This window comes from Megachile rotundata, chromosome 4, assembly GCF_050947335.1.
Source record: "Megachile rotundata isolate GNS110a chromosome 4, iyMegRotu1, whole genome shotgun sequence".
Classification (NCBI taxonomy): domain Eukaryota; kingdom Metazoa; phylum Arthropoda; class Insecta; order Hymenoptera; family Megachilidae; genus Megachile; species Megachile rotundata.
Window position 1 is genome coordinate 9,101,366 of NC_134986.1, and position 16,693 is coordinate 9,118,058.

At 42.0% G+C, this 16,693-nt stretch overlaps 1 protein-coding gene across 2 annotated transcripts in view; it reads right to left on the minus strand.

The window, feature by feature from the left end:
* The window catches only part of LOC100879669 (uncharacterized), an 87,859-nt gene that overhangs the window by 65,156 nt on the left and 6,010 nt on the right, over nucleotides 1-16,693 (minus strand). The gene's annotated exons all lie outside the window — the stretch shown is intronic.

Genomic DNA, 16,693 nt, shown 5'->3' on the forward strand with positions numbered 1-16,693 from the left:
CTTTCGATTGTGGCGAAATTTCGAGTTACTAGCCCGGCGATAAGCGTCTTATTAAAACACGCCGGCCTCGTTAAAAACGAAATGGCTCTGACGACGTTTCTGCCCGGTCATGCTGGCATTAGAGGTGTCGGTCCTTTATTCGAGTCGGGCTCCATCTCAACCAAGTTCGGTCTTGTCATTGCGTTTAATTGCAATTTTGTGACGGTGATGTTCAACGTGTGAATACTATCACCCTTTCCTTTCATCGTTTCTGAGATCTGCAACTACTGCGTGACTATTTATGTGGTTGGAGGTTGAATCGATTTAAAGTGGGAATTGATGCAAAATTTTTTTCAGGTTTGATGTTGTGTTGGAGTTTTCAAGTATTTAAGTGTCGGAGTCAAGTACTCTGGTTTATAGGATTTCAATTTTCATCATTATATTCTGAAATTTTTTAAATTCTTGAAGATATGAATTCTTGGATCTAACTCAGGTTCCGAAAGTTTAAATTCTTACGTTGCAAATTCCCAAATCCTCAAATTCTAACATCCCCGAATTCCCACATCTCCAATTACTTATTTCCCCAAATTCCCACATCACCAAATTAACACACCCCCAAATTACCACATCCCCAAATTCCCACATCTCCAAATACTCATGTCCCCAAATTCCCACATCTCCAAATACTCACATCCCCAAATTTCCACATCCCCGAATTCCCACATCCCCGAATTTCCACATCCCCGAATTTCCACATCCCCAAATTCCCACATCCCCAAATTCCCACATCCCCAAATTCCCACATCCCCAAATTCCCACATCCCCAAATTCCCACATCCCCAAATTCCCATATCTCCAAATACTCACCCCCCCGAATTCTCACATCCCCAAATACCACATCCCCGAATACCCACATCTCCAAAACCCAAAATCCCTAAATTCCCAAATTTCCAAAATCTCAAGTCCCCTAATTCCAAATGTCCACTTCTAAATTTCCAACATCTCAAGTCCCCTAATTCCAAATTTCCACTCCTAAATCTCCAGCTACCCAAATTTCGAAATTTTCCCAAAATTCCCCAACTCTGAAATCTCCCAATCTCCACCGTCACGAATCCTTAATTACGTTTCGTAATAACTATCAGCCCACATAACTCTGCTCAAACTGTATTTCTCGGAATGCATCACACAGCAGTTAGACGCGGCAAGTCGTAATTATCAAAGCAAATAAACAAGGAACATGTACAGCAACGGAACGACATGCTATATACGTCCCGGCTTGACATGCGCACAAGTAGCCAGCACCGTTAGTAGATTACAATTTCATTTAGTGACTTTTGAAGAGGCATCCTGGTGGAAGCCGATCAAACGTATGATTAGAACGACTGGCATTGTAGAAACGTAGGGACTGAAAAACGGAACAACCATAATCAAGAGTACCTAGTCTGGCCATATCGCGGACCAACGGTATATGGTTATCTCATCATCGGCGATATTGCAGGAAATCGTTACGATTCTTTCGAATACGGGTGTGTTCGATGCAACTCCTTACCGGCGTGTATCTGCGCCAAGGTTGTTATTAAGATAGCAGAAAACATATACATGGTGTAATTAAGCCCGGTCAATATCAACGAAACATAATTATCCCTGGCTGTAGAAACAGCCGGCTGTTCCGAGTTTACTTAGTTACTTTATATGGAAATGCGGTATGTTGCCAGGGGTTATACTACCGGGCGTTTAATTTTCACGCCTTTTGTTTAATGATGCGTGGATTTATAATTAGTGTGCTGCCGAGAGGTACATTCTTGAGGATTTGATTTTTACTTGTTAGATATCTTCAGGTTAGTTTTCTGCGCGTTAGATATCTGTTTTAGATTTTTCGCAAGGTGAATTTTCAGGTGATAGATTTTCATGGTGTAAATTTCTAGGAGTCAGATTTTGTCATGGTGGATTACTACGCGTTGGATTTCTACACGGTGGATTACTACGCGTTGGATTTCTACGCGTTGGATTACTACGCGTTAGATTTCTAGGCGTTGGATTTCTGCACGTTGGATTACGACGCGTTAGATTTCCACACGCTGGATTACTACGCGTTGGATTTCTACGCGTTGGATTATTACGCGTTGGATTACTACGCGTTGGATTACCACACGTTGGATTACGACGCGTTAGATTTCTACGCGTTGGATTACTACGCGTTGGATTTCTACGCGTTGGATTACCATGCGTTGGAGTACTATGCATTGTATATCCTCGCGCTGGATTATTACGCGTTGAATATCCACGCGTTAGATTTCTACGCGTTGGATTACGACGCGTTAGATTTCCGCACGTTGGATTACTACGCGTTGGATTTCTACACGTTGGATTATTACGCGTTGGATTACTACGCGTTGGATTACCACACGTTGGATTACGACGCGTTAGATTTCTACGCGTTGGATTACTACGCGTTGGATTTCTACGCGTTGGATTACTACGCGTTGGATTTCTGCACGTTGGTTTACTACGCGTTAAATTTCTACGCGTTACATTTCTACACGTTCGATTACTATGCTGTGGATATCTGCACGTTGGATTACAACGCGTTAGATTTCCACACGTTGGATTACTACACGTCAGATTTCTACACGTTGGTTGTCTACACGTTAGATTTCCACACATTAGACTTCTACGCGGTAGATTTTCACGTGTTAGATTTACACGTTGTAAATTTCCATGAGTCACACTTTGTCACGTTGGATTACTACGCGTTGGATTTCTACTTGTTGGATTACTACCCATTAGATTTCTACACGTTGGATTACTTCACATTACATTTCTACACATTACACTTCCACGTGTTAGATTTTCAAGCTATAAATTTCTACGAGTCAAACTTTATCACGTTGAATTATAACGCGTTAGATTTCTACAATTTGGATTTCTACCCGTTAGATTTCCACGAGTTAGACTTCTAAAAATTAGATCGCCAAGCAGTAGATATCCACGTGTTTCATTTCCATGTCGTTCAATTCTCAAGTATTAAATTTTTATACACTAGGTTGCCAAGAGATAGATCACACATCAGATTGCCAGGTGATAGATTTCCATGTACCAGATTTCCATGCATTCACCCGTTAAGTTTCCATGTATTAAATTTCTACGCTGTAGATTGCTTAATGATAGACCTCTTCACGTCACATTGTCAAACGACAGAGATTCATGTTTTAGATTTTCATGCATCAAATATTCACCCGTTAGGTTTCCACGTATTTCTACGCATTACCTTGTCTGATAGACTACACATCACCCAGTGATTTTTATATATTACAGCTGATAAATTTCTACATATTAAATTGCCAAATGACAAATGTTGTATCAGATTTTCATGCGTCAAATGTTCACCCATCAAGTTTCCACGTATTCGATTTCTACGCATTAACTTGTCAGCTGACAGGTTTCTACGCATCCAGAAGATAGATTTCCACAAATTAAATCGCTAAATGACAAATTTCCATGTATCAGATTTCCACGCATCAAATATTCACCCATTAAATTCGCGTATCAAATTTCTGCATTAGCCTACCCAGTAATAAATTCTTCCACAAATGACAGCTTTCCATCTCTCGGATTTCCACGCATAAATATCGGCGCATTATACATCAGCCATAAAATATAAAATATATCGTTAGGCGTTAAATGCCTTAAATCACGCGTAACATCATCCAACATAAGATCCAAGAGAACTATATCTTGACACTTAGCATCCCCGTGCGTACGAACAATAAATATTCCCCTAATTACCCCCATTTGGTTCCAACACGTGTCGCAATGAACGACACCGAGCACGGTTGTTAAGCGGCTACTTTAGCCTGGGATTATCGTTCGATAAGTTTAATCAAGGACATCCTGCGCATCAGGACACTGTCAAGTCCTGATTTTTCACGATGCGAGTCGATGATTACACAGATCAAACCACTTCGGTGTGGCCCAGATCAGGGTCCGAGTTAACATGTAAACATGTACGCAAAAAAAGAACCTACGGTACAGCTATCTACGATCATATTTCCATAAAAATACAACACGCTAAGGAAAGACGGAGAGCCATAGAGGAAGCTCGCAGAAAACTCGCTATGTACCGTAATCACCGGGTATCTTTGAAATTACCGCTGAATCTGGTTCGTTGCGATACAGAAGGATCTCGTATTTGGATCGTCTATTTCGATTTCAGATCGTTTCGAGATTTACGCCGATAAATTATAATTCCAATAAACGCGATTGCGGGATGATCGAGCACTCAATAAAACCGCTTCAAGGATTCTGCACTTTTGCTTAACGTGAAGTCCCGTCGATTTATCAGGCTTCGTACACGCTTCCGCTCGTTAATCAACCATTTCTGTAATTATGATAATGCGGGGAGATGAAGCGGACTGAAAATCGATCAGGAAAGCTTGATAGAGTTATCGAAGTGTGATTCTGGAGTTCAAAAGGTCAAGTCGGGGATTTTTAGGTTTTGGGACTTGGGAGTTCAGAATTTTAGTTGAGAATAGTTCTGCGTATAAAATTTATAATAGTCTGAAATTTTAGAACGTCTAAATCTAAACAATTTTTGGACTCTTAAGTGTTGAACTTGTTAAATGAGTTTCGTGAAGTCCAAATCTGCTGAGATGCAAATGTGAATAATTTGCAATCTGTCAAATTCAAATCTCTCAAGTTCCAAATCTATCAAGTTCCAAATCTCTCGAGTTCCAAATCTCTCAAGTTCCAAATCTCCCCAGTTCCAAATCTCTCAAGTTCCAAATTTCCCAAGTTCCAAATCTCTCGAGTTCCCAATCTCTCCAATTCCCAATCTCCCAAATTTCCAATCTCCCAAATTCCCAAACTCTCCAATTCCCAATCTCCCAAATTCCCAATCTCTCAAGTCCCCAATCTCCCAAGTTCCAATTCTCCCAAATTCTCAATCTCTCTAATCCCCCATCTCCCTAGTCCCCCATCTCTCTAGTCCCCCATCTCCCTAGTCCCCATCTCCCTAGTCCCCATCTCCCTAGCCCCCCATCTCCCAAATCCCAAATCTCCCTAGTCCCCCATCTCCCAAATCCCCAATCTCCCAAATCCCAAATCTCCCTAGTCCCCCATCTCCCAAATCCCAAATCTCCCAAATCTCCCATCTCCCAAATCCCCCATCTCCCAAATCCCCAATCTCCCAAATCCCCAATCTCCCAAATTCCAAATTTGCCAATCTCCCATCTCTCCAATCCCCCAATTTCAAAATCCTTGAAACCCCCCTCCCCAATTCCCACCTCGCATCCCTCAAATTCCACCTTCCCATCAGATGAAAGACCTCATCGAAAGTAAAACAAAACACCGTCATCCCCTATCGAACTTCGCGAAAGATAATCGCAAGACGCGGATAAATTCTACAACCTTGGAACGTGTCCCTTTTTCTCTTTATCTTTGGAACGCGTCTTTTACGGTATGCTATCATTTCCTGATACCGACAAGAAGTCCAGTAACCAATCCATGATCACGATCGAACGTTCGAACGCCGGTTGGGTGCTAAGAATAGAAACGTATCAAACATATCGGTCAGGTAGGAGTCATATAACGGTTGTCGTTCAACGCTATTGCTTGACTTCTGATGGATAATCGATGATTTATCGATTACCGAAAAAAATAGTCATGCTCCTATGTGATAGATCATGTAGGTAACCCGTTAGAGGCAATTTATGCTGCGGTTGTGATATGGATACTGTTAGATATTCTTTTGGACGGACATTTTTGTTATGAACATCTAGGTACAGATCGTTAAAATAGATCAGGAGTTCGTACTTTAGTTAAGTTTATAATACTTGTGTTAGAAGATGTGGTACACCTTTGGCTGGTTAGGTTTTATATTCGATTGTGGGACATTTTTGACTTAAACACTTTGGTATGATATAGTTGGAGTTTTAGATCATATGTGGAGTCAAGGTATGTAGAGTCAACACAGTGGTATTTATGTTATTGCTAATTCACACTACATATGTGATTGATAAGTGTTGCACAAAGTAGTAGTGATAGAAATAACGTTACTATTTATTACATTAACATAAACTAGGTTTTAGAGTTACAAGGAAAGTAAAAAAATATTGTATTTCTATTTGCAAAAAGTGATCTTGAAGTCGACAAGAGAAACTATTCTCAAATTTCCTTTTACCAATTGTACACCATACTTCGACACTCCTATTCTGAACTTTCTATAGTCAGATAAGTGAAAAACCATGCATCGTATCAGAGACACCCCATGTTTCTCAAAGGGTAAAAAGAGCCAAAAGTATAGAAGAAATATTTCGAGTAGAAAGTTTCGAGAGCCCCAGTGTCTAGATTCTATCGGGCGTTTCTCCAAGGCTGGTTCGAGGCACGTCCCACGGGATGAGGAGGGAAACGAGACTCGGTGTATTATATTCTAGAATCGGAGAGCGTTTCGGAGTCAATGCACGGTCGCGTGGCACGTGTGTGCATATGGTATCGAGGCGAGTACACGACGAGTGGTATCGTCGTGCTCGTGTACTCGCAACAGACCAACCGCATCCGGTCCCTTAAAGAGTGGGGGACAACAATCCCGCTAATTGTCGGCGGGATTTTCAAGTTCGAGCGTCGCGTCTCATTAGGACCACCAGCCAGGAGACACCGAGTCAATCAATCCCGGAGCTCTGCCCTCTCGGATCGTGTAACAAAGAACCGGATTCACGGCCCGTAGAAAACGAACAGTTTCTTTCTCCTCCCTCGCAACCGCTCCGCGCGGACACTCCACGCATTTGCATGCGAAAAACCGACTGATCCGTTCTCAACGACGACTCTCGCGGACTCGATGCAGCTGACGGTGTCTCGAATAATTTCTTACCAGATGGACCGGATGCGAATGGCTGAAAATCGAAGGTAATTACCTTTTCAACATACCCCTTCTGACATGCAGGGACTTTACATGTGGATGGACTTTGACGGATTTTACATGTGGAATATGGGAGTTGTCTTTATCAAACTTTACTTGTCTACATGATGAAATAGGTCGACCTTTAAGGAGGTACTTTATGAAACAGCACTAGGTTCACATTTAATGAAGTTGTATTAGGGCTATCTTACGAAACAGTACAATTAGGACCAGCCCTATCTTACGAAATAGGTAGACTACTTTATGTAGACCACTTTAGGTCTACTTTATGAAATAGGTCCACATGTTACGAAATAGCTAGATCCACATTTACTCAACAGCACAGGTAGAACCAGATTTACATTACGAAATAGCACAGATCCACATTTACTTAATAAAATACGGTTACTGCCGCACCTATCTTACCAACATCGCAATTAAGTGCATATCTATCTTATCAAACAGCATAATTAGATGTATATCTATCTTATCAAGCAGCATAAGCATCTCATAAAGTAGTGCAGGTAGACTTATGTCTACTTTATAAAATAGCACAATTAGATCCACATTTATATTATGAAATAGCATTGCTAGATCCATATTTATTTGACAGGACAGGTAGAGCCAGGTCTACATTACGAAATAGTACTACATCCACATTTAATAAAATAGTACAGTTAGAGCCTCACCTATCTTAGCAACATCGCAATTAAGTGTATATCTATTTTATCAAACAGCATAGTATATCCAGTTTATCAAGCAGCATATCGAAGTAGCACAGGATCTACTTAACATTAAGACCCAAACTGGTCCACCTTCGGATTAACACCTCCGTTCGCAGCGTAAATAGAAGGGAAATGACGGTAACAAAGTGGAAAGAAGAGGAGCTCGAAGTTGAGGAGCAAAGGGACGTGACAATGGAGTGCAGTGCGTATCGAGCTTTCTCGTATCGAAAATAAAGGAGAAAGAGAGAAAGAGGAAGCGAGTCACGCTCGCGTCATCACGAATGCTGCCGGCATTCATGACCCCCGTTCGCCTCACCCTTCGCCCGCCCTTCGTCTAACCGCGACGCTCTTGCATCCAGTCACCTTCCTCCTTTTCTCTGTCCACCGAACTCCACGGCTTGTCCGGTTACACATGCTAAACGCGGACCAACCACGAAGCAACAAGATACACGGACCGTTCAACTGTGTTTGAATCTTACCGGAGCATGATCCGAGACACCGCAGCATTTTTTTGCAGATTTAGACTCTGCAACTTTGTGCGCTCGAGATTGTTGAAGAAGATCGGGAGAGCGATGATTAATGTCCCTTAAATGAATCAAGGTTCTTCGTGAACACCGAGCTGCCTTTCTAAAACGAGATTCTTCGAAGAAAGGTTCCAGAAACGGTACGTGTCTTCGAGTATATAGGAATCGAGAAAACGAAGATTAAATTTCTTCGGGTCGTGAGATCAAGGTTCTCCAAGAAAAATAAGGTTCTTCGAGGAAATCGAATGAATGTCCGACAAAATGAAACTTCCACGTTTCTAAAACGAGATTCTTCGGGGAAAGAAAGGTTCCAGAAACGGTACGTGTCGTCGAGTAAATCAGAATCATTCAAGAAAAGGAAGATAAAATTTCTTTCGATGGGATCAAGGTTTTCCGTGCTTCGAGAAAAACCAGGTTGTGGATTCGATGAAGCATTACCCGTAAAGTAATTACAACTGGTACGAGTAATGAATGCGCATACACATGTGTTCTCTAGGGTGCTATGTAGGCTTATGTATGTCTAAGGAAGAACAGTTCAAATTTCTTCACTTCTCAAGCTCTTGTGTTTTCAAATACTTTATTTTGACAGTCTTACATATTCACGTGTCTTAAGATTTCAAGTATCAAAATTCTAAACCTTCAAATGTTCAAATCCCTAAACTTCGGAGTCCAACTTTGTAAACTTCTAAGTTTATAAACGTACCGCCTGAGGATCACCGAGTTCCCGATCGACACTTTCCCTAGAAAAGTGAAACCTGCCCTTGAGTGTACCCGTGTGGGTGGAGGGTACATGAACACACATGCAGCGAAGGCGAAGAGCGGGTGCGAGTAAATACACACGTACACAGAAGATGAAGAATGTGGCTTGTAAGGTAATGTAAGGCCATAAGGAGGACATGAAATAAATCTATACAACTAGCAGAGGGAATATTAATTAACTCCACACGCGGTCGAAGCTGATTTTCTCGAAAACGAAACAAACTGGATTTTTTGCAGACCGATCGCGAACAGGTTAGGAACACGTTCGACGCGAGGAGCAACGAACAAAGAGAACGCACGAACGATAGCAACGATGGGATCACATTCTCGAATGGAAGAGGCGGCAGCGAAGATCTGGCAACCACTGGCACAACCGTCGAGAGCGTGCGACGAAACGAAGCGGATCCCCGCGGATGATTCCTCGTAGAGGTTCCTCGGAGCTCCGGTCGATCTCCCTCATTAACATTCGACTCTTTGTCTCTGTCGTTGTCGCGGTCGTCCTACTCCGTAAGGTCGTCCCGGTCGTACTCGAGATCCCAGAGTTCTTCTCCTCGCTCCTGCTGGCTAACCGCGTTCTTCTTATTTCCCCAACCGGTCGACTTTTAGTAGCCCTCTTCTGCCTCTCGAGCTTCTTCGTCTCGCTCCGCTTCTTCACGGTTCGGCTCCACTTTTTCTCCACGCGCGCCACATGGAAGCAAGAAAGCACGATGGCGCGAGCACGGAGCTACGAGTATTCTCCTCAATTTCGATGTAATGCGAAGTCGTACTCTCTGCGGATCACCGTTTCTTCTGTCATACGATGTCGAGACCGTGTATGCCGTGCTTAATCGACGGGACTTTGCAGTTATGGTCGGTCGGGTAATTAGGTGCACTCCATTCAAGGACACAGTACTGTGTCAGACACAGATCTCAAACTTTGGCAAGTTTCACATTTCTGATATTTTTATTCTACAAGTTAGTTAATTTTGATTCTGCAACTTCCAATTCTTGAACTATCAAATTTCTCAAAATTACAGGTTCTCAAGTCCCAAAGTCTAGGTATTAAATTTCAACATCTCTCATTCTCAAAGTCTGACATTTCCAAATTTACAATTCTTAAGGTCTCAATGATCAAAGTTCTAAATCGTCAGATCTTTCATTTTGCATGTCCCAAGTTTCCATATCGCCAACTCTTAGACTCTTCAAACCCATAATTTTCGATGACCCAAATTTCTGCACTCATGTTTCCCAAAATCTCAGTACTCAATGCCTAAATTTCCAAATCTTAAAGTCCCAAATATCCAAAATGACAATTCTCAAACTCCCAACTGTCCAACATCCCAATTCCCAATCCTTGATCCCAACTTGAATCACCTTTAATCAACCTTGCAGTCCATTCTATCCAAGCTTGATCTTTTTAGACGGCATCCCAGTGCTTTTATGATTTCATCCGATCGGGAATGGTAAGTCGATTATCTTCTCGGTTATTCTACGTTCAAGGTCGATTTTACAACGTCGGATTCAGCAATCGAAGGTATCTGGTGAACCGATGCGACGAGACGCGACGCAACGGGACAAAAAAGAGAAGCAACGGGAGGCCAGCGACGAGCGGTGAGTGCGAGTTTTTTAATTTTACGAGGGACGTTTATCTTATGATTATGTTGATAACTTCTCGGTAAGGGCTCGTAACGTAAATTGAACCTCCGACAAGAATTTCGTGAGTGACTCAGCAACACGGGCAACCGGGCAACTCGAAGAAGCGAAACCGTCTGACAAAAAACCTACTAACCGTAAACGCACCGAAAATCGACGGTGTTTAAGTTAAATGGCTGATCGGGACTACCCGCTTCTAAATCGTATTGTCCCCTTGGTATTTTAATCCTTTCGATATCTATACCCTGCGAAACCTTTCTACTGTTCTGAATGCGAGTTTCCTAGTGTGATATGGGAAGGAGAGACTCGTTAGAGTGTTAGAATAGAATTATTAGTTGTGGCTGAATCTTGAAGCTTTTAGACTCCAGAAATCCTCAGATTCCTGCTCTTTGAAAATTCTTAGAACATTCATACATCTCAACACTTCTAAGAGCCAAAGTCTTCAACCCCAAAATTTGTATGTCTCGAAACCCTACAATTTCTGAAATTTCTAGAAACCACCAGATCCAAAACCTAGATACAAAAAATCCTTAGATGCAAGAAACCTAGAACCCAAAATCCTTCAGTCTGAAAATTTCTCTGTCTCAAAACCCCATAATCTCAGAAAGTCCTAAGTCTTAAGAAGCCGTAATCCAAACTACCAAAAATTGGTAGATCAAAAACCCCGAAGTCCAAACCCCTAAACTCGAAAGTTCCCACGTCTCAAAATGTGTAAACCCCCAAAAGTCGACAAGAAGTCCTTAAATCCCCAAAATATTCGTGAAGCGTTGACGCGCAAGTTCCACGTTTCAGCTGCGGAGATAACACGTGGCCGTGCTTGCGGAGGTCAAGTTTTAGTCGTGGAAAGGGTTAGAGTTAAGGGTAATGAACGTACAGAGTTGAATCTCTGGAACCAATTTCAAGCTGAAAAGATAAGACGGTGCATCTCGATGCACGCGAAAAAGGAGGAGAAACAAGCATCATAGAATCGCCTTTCTCTCATTCTACACCGGTTGTCCGCAAGATTCTCCTGCGCTCACCGCTCCGCTGTGTATAACTTGATAAACAAGTTTACTTGGGTAAGCCAGCGTCTACATCTTCTGCATATATGTATACACGCTTACACTGGGTGTCTCGAACAGAATGAATGCTAATTGCTTAACATGCCGTGCGAAACAAAGTGTACAAAAGTTTCTGCGAAATTTGTCGCTTCGACGAACACCTTTCTAAGCCTCGAGGATACTATTTCATCCTTCCATCGTAGGTTTCAACGTATTCGTGTAGTGCCGACTCTCGGAGACGACTCAAGTTTTTACCATGAACCATCGAGTCTATTGCGACAAATTGTTTTACTTCTACAATTAGAAATACCTCGAACATCGGTGGCTTGATATCTATACTGTGAGGGATAAACGTGCCTGTGCTGGTAATGAGTTGTACCGATATTCTTCGATTTTCTAGATCACATATTTTAAAATTACTAGATCCCGAAATTTCTATGTGTATATGGCAAGCTGTCTATTCCGAAATTTCTGTGTAGCAGAATCCTTATATAAAAATACAAACATCCCCAGTTCTCCACATCCTCTAATCCCTTTATCCCCAAATCTACATACCTAGATTCCTAGAATAAAAAATTCCTAAAAAAATAAATTACTTAACATCTAAAAACGTCCCTATCTCCTCGTACCACAGATGATGCTTTCATCGATTTTATTCACGCTCTAAGAACGCCTGAAGCATCGACGCATCAAACGTCGCGTCGGTCGCCCGTAATAAAGAAACGAATGTACGAGTGAAGCCCTTTTTTCTGAAGATTAAGGACTTGAAATCCAGTAGTGAACAAGCACGATAAGAAGGCGGGAGAAGGAAGGAAACGAGCAAGGGAATAATGTCGTGTACGTAGGTACAAGGCAGATGAGATAGCCAAGACGAGGTGACCGGACGCGTGGACTGCTCGACTCGCCCAAGTCGTTCTACGTCGACGATTAGCCTCCCTTTGCTCGTGAGCTCGACACAAGGTCTTCCTAATATCCCGGTCACGAAACCTGCAGCTTTTTGCCTTCTTGCCCCTCGCTCTCTGTAAACGCGTCCTTCTGCGAACACTCGGAGAAAAGCTAGTAACTCTAAGCACCTGAATGTAATTAAATTTGAGTAGGAAACTGCTGAACAATTATTCAGGTATCGATGCTGGCAATGCAATTTGAATCCTTGCCTTGTTGAGGATAAGTATATACTGTCAATACGATATCGTTAATATTTATATGGGTATTGAAATATTCGCAATATTGATCTTCCGAAGTCCGGACATTTCGTTTTACGATAATAACGGTGACCATCGGTGTTCCATACTTCCGTACGTTCTAGCTACGCCATTATACAGTCCGTACGCACCCTGTTCGTTACTAATGCCTCGACATTTGCCGCGAGTTCTCCGGTGCATAATCGGCGAGATAATGTCCAAGGAATCACTGTAATTCTTGATCGTTTCCAGCGTGGTCGCGTCGGTATCCCTGCACGTCGTAATTTCATCGAAACCATCACGCAATTATCCGCTTTTCATTCATCAGTTTTTTGTTTCGAGCCACGATGATTGGTCCTGCGACCGTAAATAACGCGGCAGTGCATGGAAATTAAGCGACGAGATAGCACGCCGTTTCCCTCGCCAGGAAATACTATCTAGATAGCGGTAGAACCTAACCCGCAGAGCCGAGCAATTTCGCTAATGTCTTGGTCACGACTCGCTTCTGAATCCTTAAAACGGGTTTCCAATCTGATCTCACTCTCTGGATCCTCCTCTGCGACGCCGTCCCAGATTCTCTTCGCTAAAGCCCAACGAAATAGCTCTGGCTGTTACATTAACAACGTCTTACTTCGCCGCAATGAAAAACCAGATGAGATCTTGTCCTCTCCGAGTTACGGCTCCTTGGGTACAAACGGGTGCAGCGTACACTTTCCTTGGGTAAGAAAGTGTACGAGTGCAGTGGGTTAGGTTCTTGTTAGGTGATATGTGGGATCAGTAGCTTCTAGGTTCCAGGTCCTAGTTCTATCGTTTAGGTTCTAGGGTCACTTAGATCCTAGATACCATTGGAAATTTCTGAATACTAAAATTTTCAAATGCTAAACGTAATGCATCCAAGTACTAAAATTTTGAGACTTCTCAATCTTTAAGTCCCTACATCCCCAAACTCTCAAATCCAGGTCTAAAATTCTATTACTCTCAAATCTCTAAATATGTATATCTGAAAGTCTTAAACCTTCAAATCCACAATTCTTCAAGCTAATATTTCAACCTAGGTTTTAGATTTTCTCTCAGATCCTCCAATGTCCTAGACTATCTTCAGATCTGATAAAGTCATCAAATCCTTTAGAGTCCTCGACCATCCCCAAATCCTCTGCAGAACTCTTATCACATCCTCTAAACCTAGGATCCAATCTATAGACTCTGCATCTCCCTAGAACTTACATAGATCCAATGTTCCCCGGCTCTGCATATTCTTCCTTATAAACGAAAGTAGAATCGTGGTAAAATGCCACTTAAGAAGAACCAAACCTGGAATCTATTATCTCCATCTCAAACTAGCTTTTAACAATGTATCCCGAACTCTGAACTCCGTCTTTCGAGGAGGTGAAAGTTCTTGACCTATATCGATCGATCTTCGAACACATATGGGTAATACCTTCGACCATAAATCTTGTTCCAGACGATGACTTACTGCCTTTATCTGCCGAGAGTTCCACCCACGCTCGAGTTCCGAACAATATCTCACTTTCGTGAATCTTGTCCGCGTAAATGGACGATTGTACACGGTGGAATTTCTGGTTACGTTCAAAAATGGTTTATCATTTAAAGATCGATCGATCATTGCCAACGTCTCAGACATAAATTCAATTATAATCGTCTTATAAAACACATATTCAATTACAAGTTTGAATCAATTTTTGTTTTCTGAATTTTGCACCGAGTATACGAGCCTATAACGGCTCGCGAATGTGGAGGTAATCTGTTAAACATGACCGATAATAATGGTACTTGTTCGAACGAGCGTGTACCGTAATAGACAAGATTAAGGCGTGAAAAGAAGAAAAGGAAGTCGATGTACGGGTTACAAGAAAGCCACAACGCGGTTATAAATAAGACGATAAGACCTCGTCTCGCGATTGTACGCTCTAAAGATGTACTGGATCGACGCGTTGTAGACAACGTGGGCGTTCAATCGAGCTTGATAACGTTGCCACGGCTTTTCGTCTATTGTCTCGACAGGTATCCGGGAGTGTCTGCTCTTACAATACGGAAAAATAAAATGTCCTTTTCTATGCGGACAATAGACACTCTCGAGGCTCAAATTCAAATTCCTGGTAAGAGGATTTAATATTTTTTTACCCTTCACTTGAAATGCCAACTTTTGTCACGACATACGATCACATTCAATACAATAAATTCATGAAATATAATGTCAAATAAATTATTGCAGAATATATTGTCAAATACATTGCTGCAATGAAACATACTGTTAGGCGAATAAAAGTTGCGCGTTTCAAGGAAGATTTGTCTCGGGTTGTAGGACATGGTTAAACGAAAGGACCGACAATCCATCGTGCAAAACATAAAGGAAGCGACACGATGGCGTGCGTACGAGCAACGTAGGTGGTACAGGAGCAGTAACACGAGAAAACGCGAGAAAGAGCTCGAAGAGGGGCAAGAAGTCGGCCACAGCAAGAAAGGAGTCGTGCGATAACGCTGCATACATCTCGACGTCGTGTCAGGACCAGATGAACCTCGCGATTAAAGATAAATGAACACGCTGAGTTTGCCCATTTGCTCGATCTCTCTATATACCGGCAACACACGGCGCTAACTTTTCCCGCGCAAAACCGAACAGAATCCGTGCTATCCACACCGACCACCACGATGAAGACGAAACTGGGAAACTTGCCAATACGGAGAAAACGCGCACACGACCACATACCATGATCCTTTGATTACTTTCAACTGACCTTTTCGTCGTACGATCATTGGTTTCTCGTTAGATTCCCTCGAGATTAACTAAAGGTACAGAACAAGCTAGATATTTAAAATTCCTCCTCGAGATCCATTGGGCTACGGAAAGTTCACGGTATATCGCAACGAAATATCGCTTTCTGATATCTACGGGACAAATTTGCCATTCTTTGTTCTCGAAGAGAATTGATACGTTCGGTTCTAATCTGAAAGTATTAAAGGCACGACGGGAAATGTTACGAGGGGTGTAGATCGCTTGTATTTAAGTAATTAAAAGAAAATGTTAAAATAACATGGATATTGCATAATTTTCCGTTGAAAAACTTTTGGTGATTAACGTACATTAAATCCTTACGTTCTGCCATAGTGTTAGATCGTCATGTGTTATATTGCCATGGACTGTGATGATTGCACATTATATCGCCACGCGTTGTAATGGTTGCGCGTTATATTGCCACGCCTCGTGACCATGCATTGTAATCGTCAAGCGTTGAAATTACTACGCCTGGTAATTACTACGCGTTGTAACTACCACATTTTGAAATCGACACACGTTATATAGCCATGCTTTGAAATCGATGAACGTTGCAATTACTCCTCGTCGTAATTACCACGCGTTATATCGCCATGTGTGTAAATAGCTACGCGTTGTAATAGTCGAATGTCGCAATCGCTACGGTTTGAAATCGACAAAATTGCAATTACTCCTCGTCGTAATTACCACGCGTTATATCGCCACGTGTGTAAATAACTACGCGTTGTAATCGTCGAATGTCGCAATCGCTACGGTTTGAAATTACTACACGTTATATCGCCATGTGTTGAAATCGACAAAATTGCAATTACTCCTCGTCGTAATTACCACGCGTTATATCGCCACGTGTGTAAATAACTACGCGTTGTAATTGTCGAAGCTCGTAATCGTTACGGTTTGAAATTACTACACGTTATATCGCCATGCGTTGAAATCGATAAACCTTACAATTACTCCTCGTCGTAATTACTACGCGTTATATCGCCATATGTGTAAATAGCTACGCGTTGTAATCGTCAAAAGTCTTAATCACTACTGTTTGAAATTACTACACGTTATATCGCCATGTGTTGAAATCGACAAAATTGCAATTACTCCTCGTCGTAATTACCACGCGTTATATCGCCACGTGTGTAAATAACTACGCGCTGTAATCGTCAAAAGTCG